Source organism: Dipteris shenzhenensis, chromosome 14 (genome assembly GCF_047967505.1).
Source record: "Dipteris shenzhenensis isolate YYH24624 ecotype China chromosome 14, Dip_SZ_1.0, whole genome shotgun sequence".
In the NCBI taxonomy this organism is placed as follows: Eukaryota; Viridiplantae; Streptophyta; class Polypodiopsida; order Gleicheniales; family Dipteridaceae; genus Dipteris; species Dipteris shenzhenensis.
In genome coordinates this window covers 32,497,522-32,507,521 of record NC_141609.1, presented here as the reverse complement: position 1 = coordinate 32,507,521, position 10,000 = coordinate 32,497,522, and the positions used below count along the sequence as shown (strand labels likewise).

The 10,000-nt window shown below is 49.8% G+C and overlaps 1 pseudogene; it reads left to right on the top strand.

Annotated features, from left to right (window-relative positions):
* Nucleotides 1-1,817: 1,817 nt before the first annotated feature.
* LOC147894495 (protein HEAT STRESS TOLERANT DWD 1-like) overlaps nucleotides 1,818-10,000 on the top strand; it is a 26,185-nt pseudogene continuing 18,002 nt past the window's right edge.

Below are 10,000 nucleotides of genomic sequence, written 5' to 3'. Positions count from 1 at the left end.
ATGATGGAGGTAAAATTGGAAAGGCAAGTTTCTAAACCCAAAGCGGCCACAAGTGGAGCCAATTGTAAATCCACTGACAAGCATAGGGCAAAGGCTATAGAATCATCATATGCAATAAATAGTATAGAGGATCTTCTTCTAATATGTTCAAAAGAATCAACTATCAATAATATGTGCCCAAAAAGCAAGGTCAACAAGAAAGCAAAACCACAAAAGTATAGAGGATCTTCTTCTAATATGTTCAAAAGAGTCAACTATCAATAATATGCCACCCAAAAAGCAAGGTCAACAAGAAAGAAGAAAGGGGCTAAAGAAGATCCAATGATGTACAGCTAGCTGACAACCCTAAACCAAACCCTAACAAAAGTAGGATGCACAAAGGGGATGTAGTCCAAAGGATAGAACCAAAAGATTTTGACACATCTTTCTTAGAGGACAAAACCAAGATGTGGCACTCAAGAACATCTTTGCCACCCAAACTCTCTAAGTACAATGCTTCTGCATCAACATGATGTAGAACATATTCTATCTAATGAGTTTCCAATATGCATGCTTACCATGATAGAGAAATTGCGTCTTTACTATACACCCAAAGTATTCCAAAAGGGCAAATACAAAGTAGAACAATCAAAAGCACTCTATTATCAAAATCTTGCTCTCAACACATTTAGGAAAGGAGAACCAAAAGGACAAACCCACCACAGATGTAGAATAATTCGAGGATATTTTTCATGAACTATATAGCTAGCGAATGAGCTCCAAAATGCTTGGCAACAACAATTAGTGTAGCTCAAAAAACAACTATAGTAGGAGTAGGATCAAAAGCAAAATCTGGAACAATTTAAGGATGTTTTCCAATAGCAAATACAACTAGTGAATGAATTCCATGATGCTTGGCACCAACAACTGGCATAGCTTAGACAACAACTACAATTAAGAGTAGGATTTAAAAAAGAGACTTAAGTTATATCATGCAGAACAAAACAGTGAGATACAAAAGACCTAACAAACTCAAACCATATGCTAGCAATTGAAACTGGCCCCTATAAAAGATCTAGACCATTTGTCAAAATCCAAAAGGAAGTGTCAACCATATCAAGCTAACTACTAGACCCTAATCTTATCTCCACTCAATGATAGAGATCATTGAGGATTCCAAAGAAAATCCCTCAGTCTAGATTGCAACCGACCAAATTGTCAACATGGACCTATTAAAGAGAAAGGATATAGTCATTAATCAACAACCAGTCTTCTCCTCCATACAATCTAATACAATCCAAAACAAAAAATACGTTTTCATGCTTACATCTCTCAAAAAGAGGGAGACGCGGGCAAGAAGGGAGAGAAGAGGGAGACAAGGGGCGAGGCGGGACTTAGTGGAGGGAGAGACAAGGGGAGAAAATTCTATTTTTGTAAGGTTAAAATCACTTGGGAAGTTCGCTTTAGAGGGGTACCTAAAAAGACAAGTTTGTGGTGTGCCCCTAGCTTATATAAAAATTCAAAAGGCCTACCCTGGAAGCTTAGAGAGGGAGAAAAAAATGGGGAGAGAGAGAAAGGAGGTAGAGAGAGAAAGGGGGAGAAAAAAAGGGGAGAGAGAGAAAGGGGGAGAAAAAAATGGGGACCAAAATAGCAAAAAATCCACATCATTTTCCCTTTCTTAAACAAAACACCTTTACTAAAGCCTTCCCTCCTCAACACCTTTACTAAAGCCTTCGCTCCTCGGGCAGGCCAAAAAGAATACAAGAATACATTAGGACCTTTAAGATTAGTTTAAGTCAATTGCAAATTCACAAGTGATATGGAATTAAGGCCTCTGTATATAAGCACAGAATGGGGACCACTATAATGCAATACTAAAAGCCTCTACCTTTAACCCTCACAAAAACCCTTGCTTCTGCTGCGCGTCTCACCATGGCTCGCAATCCCAAGAAGAAGAAGGGACCCAAGAAAGCAAAGGTCTGTGTCTGACTGCCCATTTGCTTTGATCCCCAATACAGGATCAATGCATATCTTCGTAGCGTTTTCTAGCTCTGAGAGAGAGAGAGAGAGAGAGAGAGAGAGAGAGAGAGAATTCGATGCTTTCCAGCTCACATGACATTTTAATCCATTCAGGCCTCCAGAAAGCAGGAAGCAGGGAGTTCGGCCGCTGGACAGCAACCAATGAAGGTAATTGCCTTGTTGACTTTGATGCTGTCTTCATGTGCATGAAGCTAATTGACTCAGAAATATCATTGTATTTGGTAGACAAGTTGGGACGATTTAATAAGGTCCTAGATTGCTCTTTAGTTGGTCATCAAGATACGCATTGGAGATTGTCCAACTTAGCATTTCGTTTGCGATGGAGAAGCGGTGTTAGTATCGTTTGAAAGCTCAGACTCAGATTCAGTCCTAAAAAGCAGCGGGTGCGATATATTTACCAGGTCTGGCAACCGGGTGTGGATGAATTGGAAGAGGATGAAGTGCTCCAGTTTGATCCAACAGCTTACGACTGCCTACATGCCTTCAATCTTGGTTGGCCTTGCTTAAGGTCGTTTTTCCTTGTCCAAATCAATTTTCTGTCTACCTTTTGAGAATATCTTTTGCTGCGTTTTGTACCACCCATGGCCGATCCGAGACTTTTGTTCCCAATTCTTAATTTTGACTGTACACTTTTTTGGGGGTTAAAAACAGTTTTGATATAGTGCGGGATGCACTTGGACTAGTGCGGAGTGAATTTCCTCATACTATGTTTTGTGTAGCAGGGACACAGGTACTGAAATTTGGTGTTGAAGTACCGTATACATGCTAATAACTTGCACTCTTTTTTACTCTTTTCTCAACTTCTTGGCCTCATTTCGAATTGAAGGGTTTCATGACAGGCAGACGTTGCAGCAAACAATGCCCTAGCTGTAGCAAGGCTATCAAACATTAGTGGTAGTAGGCGTAAGCAAGTCCCAGCTGATCCTGGCAGCGAGAGTGACAGTGAGAGCAGCAGTGACGAAGATGATGAGGGGGGAGCGTTGCCAAGCACCAGCAAATCAAATTTGCAGGTGAATCTATGAAGAAATGCATGCATGGAAGTCAAAGTGAAAGTTATTCAAAGCCTGAATGTAATAAGTATAATTAAAATGTGTAACTAGTTTTTACTATCAGCTCTTTTCAATTCTAGGTGCGCATGATTGCTCATCATGGTGGCGTGAATCGCGTGCGGTCAATGCAGCAGCAGCCCTACATTGTAGCAACATGGGCTGATACTGGCCATGTCCAGGTTCTCACTAACCTGTCATATTAGGGCTGAGAAACAGTATCTGCTTATGCAGTGAAAGATTTTGAAATGTCTGCTTTGGCTTTTGTCATATCAGGTTTGGGACATGAGTGCACATCTGCGCTCCTTATCAACTGCGGATCCTCTTGTAAGCACTGGATTTGGTAATATCATCAGGCAAGCCCCACTTCAGATCTGTACAGGCCACAAAGACGAGGGTTTTGCTCTGGATTGGAGTTCTGTTAGTCCAGGCAGGCTTCTTTCAGGTGTGCATAAGATCTTTCCTCCAGCAACAGAGGAATTTTTGCAAGTTGTGTCCATCAGCCATCTAGTGCTGAGCTTTTGCATTACAATTTATTAAATGTCTCTGTTGAATTTTGAACCAAAGGGTGCAATGAAGGAGGAGAAACCTCGGATTTTATTAAAGAGTGGTAGTCTGGATGCGTTTTTTTGGGGAGATAGCTAAGTATGGGTTTGTGCATGCAACTTCCAATAGAAAACGTGTGTCAACGTTGCAACGAAGTTGAAATTTGTTTTGATGTGTCAGGATGATGTTTTGGACATTTCACTTACTCTACTTTGATGTGAAATAAAACAACATCGTCCATCATTCTTGTTTTTGTATTTGTTAATCCTATGCTTTAAACTAGTTATCCTGTCTGGCCTTTTTGCCCTGCAAATGAAGTTTTTTATGGGGCACCGTACTGCTTTGTCCTATACAAACCAAAGGTCATTTTGTTATTCCTATGTATATGTATATATCTATATATGTATATGTATATGTATATATCTATATATGTATATGTATATATCTATATATATATATGTATATGTATATATCTATATATATATGTATATATATATATATACATATACGTATGTGTATATATATATGTATATATATATATACACATATATATATATATATATACACACACACACACACGTACGTATGTGTATATATATATATATATTTTTTGGCCGAAAAAATAGTGCTAATTATATTACTTCAAAAACAAGATACAAGAGGTCAGCTTTGCAACTGACGGGCTGCGTTCACAAATCGGACGCAGCCGAAAAGGTAACAAAAAAGTAAAGCTCTCTCTCACGGAGGGATCAGGCGAGAGTGAATGAACAGCCAGAGAGGTGGTGAGTAGCGCCACTGAAGGCCCTGTGAAGTATGCTCGAAGAAGAGGCCTTGTGTGTCCCAAACACGGAGGAAGCGGCTCCGCTTCTCCCGGCCAGCCTGGGAGTCTCCCTGTATCTGGTTCCACTGGCCTCTGAGGGTGTGTATAATCTCACTCCAGATGTCAGTCATGATCTGGGCAGTCGAAAGGGAGGTGTCACGGAGGATCTGCGCGTAGCGCGAGGTCCAAATGTGCCCTCCTGCGATGCTGCTAATAATCTCCCAGACTGGCTGCCTCTCTTGAGATCCTGTGCCAGCCTTTGCCAGGTGCGGCGGAATGCTCTCGAGCGGCCCCCACGTCCCCTGTGTGATAAGGAACGTGGGGTCCTGCGGACATGCCTCGAACAAGTGATGAAAACCAGGTGCGGTGCTGCACCAGCAGAACGCGCCCCAAGTGATCAAACCTAACTCCAGTGCTGCGCGAGTAAGGATCCTGAAGGTCCACCTCCACACTTCCTGGGCGCGAGTGCAGCTCCATAGGCAGTGTTTTGGTGACTCCTCGTCCTCATGACAGATCTGACAACGTCCATCCTGATCTATCTGCCGCAACCAGCTCCCCACTGGAAGACCTTTGTGGGCGAGAAGCCAAAGGAAGTAGGAGATCTTCCGCGGCCGCCAGCTCTCCCACAAGGCCTTCCAGAAGGCCTGCAAAAATAACCTGGAGATACCCTGAGCATACCAACTGGGCCGCTGGGTGGGAGGGCGGCTCTACATCCTCCCGAGAACTCGCCTGCCCAATGTCGTGCTGTAGGCAAAGAAGGAGGTCGGCCCCTGACCTGTCACAATCTCTGGCCAACGCCACTCTCCTGGGTCCCAATCAAGCTCTGACAAGGCCCGCCCCTCCTAGAGCCAGAGTCGCCATAACTGCAGCTGATCCTGCTCTATACTGGGATTGGTCCGCCAAACCTTCCCCACGAGGCCTACGACCCGAACCCTCTGCCATGGGAGTAGGGGGTCGATGAGCACATCCTCTCTCCTGAGTCGGCCGTCCCCCATAACCGCGGAGAAGGAAACAGAGGTGTCGTCCATCCGACCTGCAACCACCAGTGGGATGCCACGGGGGGTGAACTGTCCCAGCCAACGGTCATCACCAGGCATGAGGATCTGAATCTCGGGTGGAACCAACCAATCATCTGGAATCGCTTCGTCTATCTCCGTACGTCTCGCCTGAGCTCCACGGGCACCTCCAGCTGCGGCTGCTAGATCAGCGGTCTCCAAGTGTCTGTACGTGTCCCTCCAAACTCGAAGGGACCGGACTGGCCCCCGCATCCAGCCGTCCCACCTAATGTGTGATCTCTCCCCCAGCTGAAGGCCCTCGGCATCTCTGACCTGACCGTTCCAGATGAGCGGCTGGCGATTGATCTCCTCCTAACAGCTAGGAGGGGACTGTATGAGACTGAGGCGGAGCCGCCTCCAAACCATGAGGAGGCTACGAACGAGTGGGGAGCGGGGCTGAGTGAGTGGGGCGGAAGTGAAGATCCACCTGAGGGACGGTAGCCACTCTCCACCTTGGCGCGGGACACAAGAACCGACCCCCTGCTGAAGTAACATCTTCCACGTTTGCCCCCCCGGGGTCAAACCGCGGATAACTAACTTGCCCAGCAGGGCCTGACTCTGAAGCTCTGGATCGATGACCCCCAGGCCACCCTCAGCCTGCGGAAGAATGACTGTTTGCCAGGCAACCCTAGCTTTGGTATCTCTGAGACCGTCCCCCCCGGACCATAGGAAGTTCCGAACCAACCTCCTAAGCTGTGCCACGCTGGATCTCGAGAAACACCAACAGGAAGCGACATACCAAGCCGTGGCTAGGAGGACCTGGTTGACTACCAGAGCACGACCTGCAAGAGAGAGCTTAGCAGTGCTCCAGAAAGCCAGCTTCCGTCGAATGGAATCTAGCACCGGGAGAAACTGTTGAACTGGCGTGATATCCAGGCCGACCTGAAAGCCGAGATATCTAGCTGTCTGTCCCCGCGGGATCCACCTGAAACCCAAAAACCTCCCTTACTGTGAGCACGCTTTGGGGTTTGTGAGAAAACCAACTGATTTGTTCCAGTTGATTTTCGCACCGGTTGCCGAACAGAAGACCTCTAGGGCCATCCTCACCCTCTCCAGCATCATCTCATCATCCTGGACATACAGTGCTGTGTCATCTGCATACTCCGAGTCCAGGAGCTCCGTGTCCTCCCTGATGGGAAGGCGAAGACCCCGGATCCCGGTCGACCTCGCCCGAAGGTAGTATGTCATAGCCTCGGCGAAGAAGAGAAACAGGTAAGGAGCAAGGGGGCAACCCTGACGCACTGATCTCTTCAAACGAAATCGCTCCCCCATCCTGCCGCCGATGATGACCCTGTTAGAGGCTGTCCTGTATAACGCTGAAATACCCTGAATCCATTCTGTTGGGAAACCTAGTCGCTCCAAAGTACCCTCCAGGAAGGACCAGTCCACTCGATCGTAGGCCTTCTCAAAGTCGAGAAGTAGGATGGCTAAATGTGACCCACTGTGCTGAGCCCACTCCGCTGCCTCTGAGAAGGTGAAGACATTATCCAAGATACTGCGATCCTGGACAAAGCCTGTCTGAGTGTCATGAATGAGGGTCTGGAAGTAGAGGCCGAACTCGGGCGCTGATCATCTTGGCAAGGATTTTGTAGGCAGTGGTGAGGAGGGTGATCGGGCGCCACTGACGGATCTCCTGTCGATCTCCTCCCTTCGGGATGAGGCAAATCAGTCCCGAGGAGGCTCTCTGGCATATATCCGCTGCTGAAAATCCTCTGGAGGGCTGCTAGGAGGGGCTGATGGATCTGATCCCAGAAGGAGGTGAAGAAAGCTCGAGACAGCCCATCCTCGCCAGGGCATTTCTGCCCGTCGATGGCCATCAAGGCCTCCAACATCTCGTCCGTGGTGAACGGTGCCAACAACGTCGCCTGCATGCTGGGCTGGACCAGGGATGGAATGTGCCTCCACACCTCCTCGCGGGAGCGTCGATTGCGAGGGGCAAGCTGCTCCTGCTGGAAAAGAGTCCTGTAGAAGTCGGTAGCCAGCCCCAAGACCTCACCCGGATCAGTAACGATGTGCCCCTCTGCTGTCCTAAGACTCCGTAGCTGATCACCTGCTGCTCTCTGGCCATGTGTCCTGAAGAACTCCCTGCACATCCGGTTGCCCTTCCGAGCCCAGAAAGAGAGAGAGGCATGATAGGAAAACTCTGAACGGCGCTGGAGAGTCTCCTCAAGAAGGGCTCTGGCTCGAAGGGCCTGGATCCGAAGCTCCTCCGAGCCCGGGGCTGCCTGCTGGAGTCGCTGAATGGAAGCGAGGTCCCTACGAAGAGCTCTCTCTCTGCCCCACCACTCCTGTCGAACCTGAAGGGCTGCGAGCTGGCAAATCTGACTGGACTCCTGCAAAGCCTGCGCCACCGAATCAACGAGATCCACGCACTCGCCCCAATCTTTGTCCTATAGGCTACCGATACTGCTGCGCACGTCCTCCCTCAAGAATATGGAGTCGGGAATCCGGCACGAACGGGGAGGAAGGGACTGAACTGCCGAGTCTAATGATAAGAGCACAGGCGCGTGGTCGGAAAGTGTCGTCCCTGGTACTATACCCGCCTGACCGCCTCTGCTGATGGCCCAATCACTGACATAAAATCTATCCAGTCTCTCCAGGAGTCTGCCTCCTTCCCTGCGGAAGCCCCACGAGAAGTCCAAGCTCCCGTGCCAACGACGGAAGGACGGGTCTCTCTAGCTGTCCTTACCTCCTGTCGCGAAGATAAAGGAATCCCAAGCGGACTGCTCTGCCTGAGACATAATAGTAAACTCTGGTCCTCTGCCCTGCTGGTCCTCCAAGGTCTCCAGATTGTTGAAGTCACCTCCAACAATCCAGGAATCCATGTCTGGGAGAATCCGTGTGAGTGTCCTCCAGAAGGTGGCTCTGCATTGGAGGTCTGTGGGAGCATAGATGTTGAGGATTCCTATTCTGGAACCCTTTAGCTCTAGGCCTACCCAAAGGGCATGGCCTGGGATCAACGTGCCATGACCAAAAACTCCCTGGGCTAACTGCTCGCACACAGAAGTACAGACACCGCCACTCCTACCCTGTGCGCCAATCGAGGGCTCCCAATAGGTGTGAGTGTCTAGGGAGAATCTTCCCACAGCTACGGGAGTGAGCCACAGAAAGCTTGTGCTCCTGGAGCAGAAGTATATCCAAGCGACCAATCACTGCTGGCTGAAGTTCTGTCTCAAAATGAGCTTCCTAGGACCACGGGTGCCAGAAGAATGAAACCCGTTCACATTCCAGGAGACAAGATGTAGGCTCATGGTGAGGACTGGTAGGCTGCAAACAACTGTCTGCTCGCAGCAGATGTCGATGAAGAAGCTGTCATTTCGGAGTGGAGGCGCTGACGCTTATGAGAAGGTTTGGAGGGGGAGGCGGGGTCGTCCTGCCCGTTCTTCAGCACCTTCAGCAAAGGCGAGAGGCCTTTGGTGCCATGAACGAAGGCTTTCTCGAGCCAACTCGAGATCCCTGAAGTAGTCATCCCGTAGAAGGCTCGGAGTTTCTGAGGGGTCCAGGCTCTGATATCCTGGGGGAGGGGCCACGACGGAGGGGGCCTGAGGATCACAATCAATCTGAAGCGTTTGGCGGCGCAGTGCCACTGCAGGCGCACGTCACCCTCGGACCACTGAGTCTTGAGAAGTTGTCCACCGGACGGGCCTATCCAGGAGCAAACCTGAGCGTGTGTTTACTCTCTGAGAGCCTCCCAGACCGAGTTGTCTGTCCAAGTCTCTGTGCCGTCGCTGAGGAATGTGAAAGCAAAGCTAGGGCCATCCCTCGGGGCCAAGGCTGCGATCTTCCCATCCGCTCCTTTGCGGAGCAGGAATATACTGATGTCGAGACAAGCAGGGAAGGTCCCAAGGTCGGCCACATCCAAGTAGTCCCATGGTCCAGATCTGTAAAAGTCGCGGAAGCTCTCTCTCCTGAAGCTGAGGCCCACCAGAGTCTGCAACTGAGGGGCTAGTGGACAGGGAAGACTGCTCCAGTGGTGGTGTAGAATCAGGGTGTCCTGCCTGTGGAGGGGAAGGGGGGGGTGGCTGGGGGGTAGGCAACTCAGACTCCACGGAGGCGACTAGCGGGGGGGAGGAGGAGGGGGAGTGGGCGCTGCCCGCGGTTGAGGAACCATCGGAACAGCTGACATTGCAGGAAAGCTGAGAGAGGCGGGGGGGGGGATGGGGCTGCACCTGGGACTGGGGCTGAAAAGGAAGAGGAGGAGACTGAAGAGGAAGAGGCGGGGGCTGAAGCTGCGGGTGGGGAGGAGGGGGGTGTGACTAGGGAAGGGGCTCGGACAGAGTGGAAGGGGGCTGGGGAGCGGGAGAGAGGGGATCTGAGGATGTGGAGGGCGGGCTACCGTCGAAGAAGAAGCTCTCCCAGGACCCTGGGACGGCTGCTTGTCAGGTCTCTGAGGTGCTGCTGCAGGTTGGGTAACCTCTGCCTCCTTGCCTTTTTCAGAAATCTTCTTATTCTTCCCTCTTTTCCTTCTGACCTCAGTCGAACCGCCAGCTAACTCTGGACCGGACTCCGGCTGC